This window comes from Chiloscyllium plagiosum, unplaced genomic scaffold, assembly GCF_037043375.1.
Source record: "Chiloscyllium plagiosum isolate Xiang-an unplaced genomic scaffold, Cpla_swu_hap1 HiC_scaffold_42, whole genome shotgun sequence".
Lineage (NCBI taxonomy): Eukaryota > Metazoa > Chordata > Chondrichthyes > Orectolobiformes > Hemiscylliidae > Chiloscyllium > Chiloscyllium plagiosum.
The window spans coordinates 57,579,189-57,589,040 of record NW_028270180.1 but is presented as its reverse complement, the minus strand read 5'-3'; the positions used below and the strand labels follow the sequence as shown (position 1 = coordinate 57,589,040).

At 40.5% G+C, this 9,852-nt stretch overlaps 1 pseudogene; it reads left to right on the top strand.

Moving 5' to 3' along the window:
* The first annotated feature begins 1,576 nt into the window (after positions 1-1,576).
* Positions 1,577-4,480, top strand: LOC148137821 (putative G protein-coupled receptor 139; annotated as a pseudogene).
* Positions 4,481-9,852: the final 5,372 nt, after the last annotated feature.

Below are 9,852 nucleotides of genomic sequence, written 5' to 3'. Positions count from 1 at the left end.
GTGGAATTCCACAATGTCAGTGTCAGAACTCCAACTTTGCAAATTGCATCTTGATGATCTGAACACAGCACCAAGAGTATTGCTGCTCTCTTTGCAGATTGCTCATTCATGCTTGGAATGACAGGAAAAGTTGGGGAAGCGGGGAGGCTGACTTACACTTGGACAGGCTAGGATAATAGGTAAAGAATTGATGGATGTTAAACACTGTAGGAAAACATGGATTGTGCACTTTGCTAGAAAGGAAAGATGTTCGGACGATTTTGTCAACTGGGACAGGCTTTGGAAACGTGAAGTGGAAATGGACGTAAGAGTTCCACTTCACGATTATCTTACTTTAACATCCAAGTTCAGTTCTGTGTTACGGAGGCAAACGCTATTTTGACATTCATTTCTCAAAGGGCTCGGTTACAAGAACAGGAATGCACTGCTCAGATTGCATAAGGATCTGGTCACGCAATATTTGGAAACATTTGAGCAGTTTTGCTCTCGAGAAGTTGGGAAGGATATGCTGTCTTTGGTGGGTGGATTCAGAGGGCAATTACAATATTGATCCCGGGAATGAAATGTTTGTCATGTGAGGAGTGGTTAAGTTTGTACATCCAGGAATTTAGCGGGATGAAGGGAAAGCTCGTTGAAATTTACAGAATTCTGAGAAGTCTGAAGAGGGTGGATTTGAAGAAAACATTTTCGCTCTTAGGAGGAACAGTGACCCATTTGCAGAATCTCGGCGTGAAGGGAAGAAACTTAAGAAATGACTGAACGACATTTACCTTTTGCTTCTGATCAGTGAACGTGTGGAACACATTTCCGTAGTAAGCTGCACAGGCTAAGTGTGCCTAAGTTACAGACAAAAATGCGTCGAATTAGTTTGGGGATCAAACATTAAATGGACAAAGCAGGAGGACCAGGTTGTGAAACATATCAGGAATATCTAATGGAGGAGCAGACTGAGTGGGCCCAATGAACTAATTCGCATCATGTATCTAATGGTCCAATACTCTACTTCTGAGCTGTACTCGTTCCAAACATTATCATGCGTTCGCCTCAGCATTGGTTCCTGGATTTGATAATTGCCTCTTCGCGGCCCTCCCTATACAATGCTGTGGTGATCTCATTTTATTACCATTGAATAATCATCTTGCTTTACCAAGTTGTTTCCAACTGTTTAACTGTAAATCTAAACAATAAGGTAACGTTAGCAATCAAATAAATACACGACTTAATCTAACGTTTTAGATGCCGAATACATGAGGAACCTGGCTGAAATAATGAGAAGAGATTGTATTCGAAATACTACCCCCCGTCGTTATCTGCTATCAGCCACTTCGGTGGGCATTCTCAGCGTGATTATGGGGAAAGAGAGCCACTGAAATAAATATAATAGTACCCTTCCCTTGTCAATGCTTCAAATGTAAAACAATATTTTTTTCTGTTTGTTCATTGATCTAAAATTGAGAGCATGATGCAGTTTAATTGCTCCCCTGGAGACTGTCAGATAAAACAAATGAAAGTAACTTTGAATCTTTTACAAAATTAACCAGCTCAAATTGGAAAACTGTGTTACTTTCGAACGGTCATGCATGGGCCAGGGAAAGGGCTCTTCTATGCCATTACCTATCCCATTTTTGCCGTTGTTGGAATCCCAGGTAAGAAATGAATTGGAAAGAAAGTACTTCGTTATTTGGAAATCTTCACAAAAGTTCTATTTTCCCTTGCCCATTTTTCTAAGGTTCACCCCTCTGTAAATGTAAGGGATATAAACCAGGAACATACAGAGAGTATTGCCATTTTGTTTATTGCATGTTTTGCTCCATTAAGGAGAGTTTTAGTGCATTATTTGAACTTATATCATTGAGCAACACAAGATTATATTCAATGATTTATATAACACATTTCTGTTAATAGATTGTGCAAATATGAATTAATGAAGAACATTGCCTGAACAGTAACCTGTTGTATTATTGAGAATTAAATTTAACTTCAAACCAAAATAGATTCCAGAAATTTAATGACATATGTGCTTGCAGTTTAGTCAGGTGGTAAAGTGCATTTTCCTGCACTGATCTTAATACATCCACGCTGATAAAGAAGATCAGCCATGAAGTTGTTGAAAGGTATGGTGAAATGGCTGAATCTATTGCCGTATAAATTTCTGCAGGTTACACATTGTGTTGGATGTAATGAAATCAACAGTTGTGTGCAGGGATTGAAATACAAGTCTGCAATCCTATCTCATTGAGTAGTTAATTACGTAAGCTGCAACAGATCAACTACTTTGAATAGTGTAACTAATTAATATTTGATACTTTTTGCAGAGGTGAAATAAAATAAAATGTAATTTGTTTCATTAAGGATTTTGGCTTTTCGTTTGCATTTGGCATTCATCTTGCAAAGTTGTTTTAGTTATTCATCAGTAAGCGATCTATTTACTGTCGAGTTGACGGAATTCTTTCACCTCTTGCTCATACATCTGAACATGGAGATGTATGAGCTTTAGTTTGCAGATACTGCAATATGAATGTTGTGGTATTTCAAAGGAAGTTTCGTAAAAAATGTTTTACACAACGAGAAACTGAAGAAGATTAAGAAGATGGTGAACTTGAAAGGGTCCAGAAAATATTTACAAGGATGTTGTCAGGATTGGAGGATTTTAGCTATAGGGAGAGACTGAAGAATTTGGGGCTGTTTTCGCCGGGACGTCGGAGTCTGAGGGGTGACCTTATACAAGTTTGCAAAATTATAAGAGACATGGATAGGATAAATAGACAAAATCTTTTCTCTGTGTTCGGGGAATCCTGAAGTAGATGGCATAGATTTAGGGTGAGAGGGGAAAGTTATAACAGACACCTAAGGGGAAACTTTTTTCACACAGAGAACGGTACATGAATGGAATGAGCTGTCAGAGGAAGTGGTGGAGGCTGGTACAATAGGAACACTTAAAAGGCATTTGGATGGGCAGATGAATAGGAAGGGTTTGGAGTGATATGAGCCGGGTACCGGAAGGTTTTATGAGATTGGGTTGGGATATCTAGTTGGCATGGAAGGGATTGGACCGAAGGGTCTGTTTCCATGCTGTGCATCTCTATGACTTTATGACTTTAAGTTTGGATATGAGGAGGAGGGAGAAAGTGCGCTTTGAAGAAGGGAATTCAATTTCGATAATTGAGGCATTAACGTCACATCTGGAATGTTAAACACCATAATTATACAAGAGGGTATAATTGGAAAAAAATTGACATCTCAGATAATAATGGGAAACTGAACGGTCACGAGTAGCAAAACGAAAGTGAACAATGAAATTATTTACTGAAGAGAAGAAATTGACACCTGTGGTATTAATTTGTAAGTTAGCAGAGGCCTAATACCCAATTTTTAACATGCCAGTTGTGGATAATTCTGACTATTCTACTCACAGTTACCTATGAACTATGGTTAGCCCGCGTCTGAAGGTGCCACTGTCGTGGATCAGAAGGGTTTCAGCGTCAGATAGGGCGAGGCAGTATATGTTCCTTGCGATCCACTTGTAATGCCATTCATTATACTTGGTATTTCAACAAACTATTTAACTTTTTTGTCCATCACAGCCAACTTGGTGGCAATTGCAATTCTGTTCCGAGGGTGATGCGGACTCTCCAGGTGCATCAACTACTATTTGCTGGCCATAGCGATGACAGATTTCCTTGTTATTGTCACCGGATGCATACTTAACCGAATGCATTTACTTTAGCTTCAGTGTTCTATCTACCACCCCCATATGCAGACTGACTACAATTCTGGTCCGCTGCAGCCAGGATGGCTCCGTCTGGCTAACTGCAGCCTTCACCATCGACCGTTTTGCGTTTATTTGCTTGCAGAGCCTGAAGATCAGATACTGCACTGAGAAAACCGTGTTGGTCATCATAGGAATGATCTGCGTCCTATGTTGTGTTAAAAATTGCCTTTGTATATCATCTACAGACCCTTCTACATCCTGGATGTGGTCGCCTGGTTCTGTGGTATAAAGTCTATATTTAATACGTTACCAATCTGGCAGGCCTATGACTGAATGGATCAGATCTTAACTCCCTTTCTCCCATTTCTCCTCATCCTGCTACTCAATGTCCTGACCGTAAAACACATCATCACAGCCAGCAAACTCCGTAGGAAACTTGTCAGTGCTGAAAATGGTAGTGATCCAAAGATGGAAAACCGTAAAAGATCCATCGTCCTGCTCTTTGCCATTTCCCTCAGCTTCCTGCTGTTGTGGGCCACCGAAGTTGGACATTTCCTGTAATTGCGTATTAAAGGTGATGCATACTTCAACAACGAGAATTTCAAAGACTTAACCTACGTCCTGCAAGAGACAACGAACTTGTTTCAATTACTCAAATCCTGCAACAACGTATTCATCTATGCAGTATCCCAGGACAAGTTCCGTGAGGAGTCCAAGAAGGTGTTGCTGTGTCCTTTTGCTGTGTTCATAAAACGCTGTGAAAAATAAAGTTTTCATAAAGCAAGGTGTTCGCCCACAATTTAATTACCGCATCATGGCCCACTCTCAATCTAATTCAGCAAGTGACGGATTGAAGTTGCAACAACTAAGAAATATATGGCACAAAATTCGATGACCACACATTTGCACTGAAGCAATGTTAATGTATTATTGATAATTTCTTCAGATATGATTATAGCCTAACTCTAATTTGTGGGACAGAAAGTAAATATCCTACTGTCACTGGCGCAAATCAGAACAGAAAGTGTTCGCTCAGTCGCTCTGGGTTTTAAACTGCCCCGAATTCAATACCACTCAGAGCAGTTTTCTGACTATATGTTTGAACTACCTTTCTACAGTCCTATTGTGAATATATCTCCTGCCACGTTTTTGTTTTGTTTCACATGACCAATATGCTTAAATACCTATCGAAATTGTGCAGTCAGTATTCGTTAATTGAAATTCCTTCCTTCCTTCCTTCCTTCCTGCTTTCGTTCCTTCCATTCTTGCGTCTTCTTCCCTTTCCTCATCTCTTCCGTTTTGCCTTTCTTCCAAATAATAAACTCCTGCTCAGTTTTCTAGCTGTTGTCAAATATTTACGTGTATGGAAACGACAAAACACTGAGGTTTACCAGCGTACCTCAATCCTCCTGATTGCATTTATTCACTTTGCAGTTTTTAACTGAGTTCTAGTTCAGTTAGACAAAGCTAAGTCACAAGGAATGCCTGTAAACTGCACCCAGATTTTCTCAAGTTTCATTTACTCACATTGAAGAAACTCGGGTTTTGAAGAAGAATCATACTGGACTCAAAACCTTGCTGTTGTTTGTCTCTCTACAGATGCTGAGTTTCTCCATCATTCATTCAACACCTACCATTGCACCTCTCTGATAGCAGCCCTGCTAAAGGAGTTGTACGGAAGTGCTTGTTTCCACGTTGCATAACTCTATAACATCCTATTATATCAACTCTCGCACCCAATCATTGTAAACAACCCAAAAGATCAACAGTTAACACACTTTGCTCCAATGAAAACAATTCTGGCCTGGAGCCTCTTGCCACCAAACTACATTTTTTCATATCTGGACGTAGTCCAACGCAGAGATTTCCAAAGATAATTTGCGAAAATATTGCGAAAATATGTTGAGGAAAAACAAAAGGAACATCCAGACACCAACTTTTTAAATACTTAGAAACTCTTTTGGAAGGGAATTCAGAGGTGATAGAGGGTCAACTGACCAACTTGGCAGAGACATTCAAATGACCTTCTTTAACAGCCTGAGCCATTGCATCGACTGTCTGGGGAGTCATGAAGTGTTATGATGCATTGAAACTACTTTCATTCCAGCACCTCAGACATTCAAACTTCATCTCGGCTCTGAAACAATGAGGAAATTTAGGAACAGAAAGATAATACTGAAAAGTTCGAAGTAAGACAGCTCTGATTGTAGGAGAGTTGCTTTCTGTTGACAAAAATGAGACTTCAGAGCGGCAATATGTATCTTGAACCCACTGACAGACTGCTTTCAGAGTTCATGGAAATGGTGGAATTATCTACATTTCTCGTGCGATTGATCAGTATATTCTGCTACTAACCAAGAGGCAAATCTTTCAGTATCCAGTCGTCAAGACCAAGAATTTAAGATGGTGACTCGTCCGTGTAAGTCCTGACCTCTTCGCTCGTCAATAATCCACTCCACCTCACTTAAGTACACATGATGTGTCCTTATGTACAGGATTTTATGGCGACGTGTTCCACAGATTCACTGCCCTCTTGGTCTCAGTTGTAAAGAGTTGTCCATTCACTGTGACATTTTGCCCTTGCATTCCACGCTGTACAACTGGTGAAACTGTCTTCGCCTAGTTCACTCCATCCAGACTTCTCAGCATTCCACAAACAAAAATCAAGCTTCTTTGAGTACAGACCCAGAGCCCTCAACCATTCCTTACATGAAAGCACTTTCATTCCCGAGCTCATTCTTCGAAATTACTTTGAACATTCTCCAAGGCCAGCTCATCTTTCCTTAGTTGCAGAGCTCAAAATTGTTTTCAAAAATGTGAAATATATTATAACCTGAGCCTTATACAGTCTCAGCGATATGTCACATCTGATCGAAGTAGGCCCTTACTAAACGAATGTTCGCTTTAAATTTGAATTCCGTACTGACAACTAACCTACATGTTAACCATAGGAAATTCTAGAGTAAACAGTGCTAAATCCCTTTTGAACTTCAGATTACCGAAGACGTTGTCAATTTAGAAAAGTATGTGCCTCTATTCTTCCGACCAAAGTACTGAACTGGGATTTCCATATTTTATTCCACCCGTCAAGGTTTTTATTTTCTTTCATTACAGTCATTCTGCAGACTGCTCGCTTCACGAATGTTATCCGTTCCTACATCTTTCGGTTGGGTTATCAGCAAATTGAGCCTAAATCATATCTGTTCCTCCATATCGATCCTTACTGTTTAACGGATACCTGCAAAACTCAAGTAATCACCTTTTGACTTCCAGAAAAGGTAAACTTTATCTGTCAGTCAACAAATGCTTGAGTTATACCAAAAGCAGCAGCTGATGGGAAAGCTCAGCAGGTCTTTGCAGCCTATGTGAAGACAAATCAGAGTTAACGTTTCGAGTCCAGTGACTGTTCCTCAGGACGGTGAACCTTCCTCCTTTATCTTTGACAGTTCCATGCTCCGAGTATGTTTCACTCGTATCTGTTTTTAGCTGATGCCATGCGGAAAATATTCGATGGCCTTCTGGTAATCCAAAAAAAAATGATCGGCAGAAGTTGGTACTGCAGATGTTGGAGATGTGTGTCAAGATTAGAGTGGTGCTGGAAAAGCACAGCGGGCCAGGCAGAATCCGAGGAGCAGGAAAATTGACGCTTTGGGCAAAAACCGTTGGAGTAAAAGCACCACGTTAATCTTGACAAAAATTGTCATTGCCTCTTCAAGTAAATGTAACAGGTTTCGCAGGCATGACTTTTCCTGGAAGTCGTGCTGATTCTAAAATCTTAGCAACAACATAACTTAGGCTAACTGGCCTTGACTTCCCCGTCTTCTGCTTCCCATCCTACATAAACAAGAATATTGCATTAGCCAATTTGAGTCCTCGGACTCCATCCCTTATTCCAGTGATTTCTTGTGCATGACCAAAAGTGCTTTTGTACAGATATCCTCTTAGAGGCTTTTGCCTAATCCATTTAGTTCGAATATTGTATCAATATTCAGACCTCGCAACTTGCCCAGGACATTGATCGTAGTGATAGTCACGACACACAGCTCTACCCTGTGACATGTTTGAAGTTCTGGCAAACTGCTGCTAATGTTGATCACCATGGAGACTGTTGCAATATGCAATTTCTCTGTTATCCATTCTTGCTTCCCCGGCATTATCTCTCAGTGGTACATTGTCCGCTCGTTTCTCTCCCAACGTTTAAACGTACATAAGAAAAACACTTGCAATATTCTTAAATATAACTGGATAGCTTATCATTTCATCTTCTCTTGCATCCTGTTTCCTTAGTTGTCCTCGGGTGTTTAAAAGCTTGCAAAACATCTGGCTTCAACACATTGTGTAAGTTTTCATTTATGTTTATGTTTCCCTGAAGTTTTTGACAATCGTTCTACCTTGAGTATGCTTCGTGTTCCTTGACAAATTTACACTTCTTGAATTACCCGATGAAACTCTGCGATTCGAGGTCTGTAGTTTTCACTGCTCGGCTACCCTTGCAATCAATTCTGGACAGCTCCTCCTTCACTTTTCATTCTGTTACATTTGATTCAAAATTCTTCCTCTCAAGTTGTCGAGTGAAATCTTAATATAGTATTTCACTGCCGCCAAAGGTCCGTTCACTTCGCGCTGCCTGATCAAGGCTACCTCATTTCACTTTGCTTATTTAGGCCACATTCGGGGTACTGCGTCCATATCTGGTCGCCACATTGCAAGAAGGATGTGTAGGCTTTGGAGATGGTGCAGAAGATGTTTACCAGGGTGTCGCCTGGACAAGAGGGTATCATCAATTAGGAAAGACTAAAGAAAACGTGGATAGTTTTCTCTGGAGTATGGAGGCTGTGGAGAGTCTTGATAAACGCCAAAACCATTATGCGATTCAAAGATTGACTTGACGGCCAGAAACTTTTTTCCCCAGAATTGATATATCTAAACCGAAGAGATTTCATGTAAGGTCAGAGTGGTGAACTCGCAGGAGATCTGAGGAACACGTTTTATCTTGTTCAGGGTGTGACAGGAGTCCGGAACGTACTGCTGAGGTGGGGTGGTGGAGGCAGATACACAGGGGTGTTTAAAAGTGCAAGTGCATGAAAATGCAAGGAATGGGGGTGGCATGGACCAAGGGCAGGCAGACGTGTATATTGAGTCGTTTGATTTGGGGCCATACACAGCACAACATCGTTCCTTTGCAGTATAGATCTATGCGCTATGTTCTCATTCTGGTTGGCTTTAGTATAATCTTCGCAATAAAAAAGAAAGTCTGATACAAGGTCTGGGAATTCATTTTCTTAGGATCTATGGCCAACCCGGTTGTCGCAATCCACCTGATTACTTCAATCTCCACGATTATTGCAATTTGCCTTACTGACATGCCTGTTGCATCTCTCCATTTATTTTCTATACCATGCCCCCTTACCGATCCTGGCGGCACGTACGACCTCCCATTGTAGCCTTTTTTCGATTTATTTTCATTCCCATGCATTTTCTCAGCTCTATCCACAGAGCCTTCTGAAGCTGTATGGCTCTTTGTTATCGACTTCATTTTTGTTTCTTTCTCAGCAATGCTATCCCAGCAGCCTACCTGTCTGTTCTTTCAATGGGATATGTTCACTTGACAATTGATTCCAAACTCTTATTCTTTTACGGTATCATCTCTGTGATGCCCACAACATCATACTAACAATTTCAATCTGCACGACAACGTCATTTAAAATTTGTATGCTGTGAATTTTCAAGTATTAAACCTCAGTCCTGCATTTACCACTCCTCTTATCATAGTTGCCCTCTTACCTGCTGTGCTGACGGTTTGTATCCTGAAATTGCCAATATTCTTTATCCTATCACTTTTTCCAGAAATTCTAAAATCGTCTCCAAAGCCTACGCACCGCACCTTCTCACCTGGTTTAATGAGATCAAAATCTTCATGACCACCTCATTTAAAATTTTCGATCGGCTTCTGGTTTCAGATTAGTTCAGGTGGAGCGTATTCCAATATTTCCAACTCCTTCATGCCGCAAGACTGATGGCAGTTCCCAACAAAAGAGACCCCTTTTTCCTGCTCCACTCTGAACCCTTTGGTGTACTGCTTTACTTTCCTAATTTCTCTGCAAATTATGATGCAACTCATGTAATAAACCATATATTTA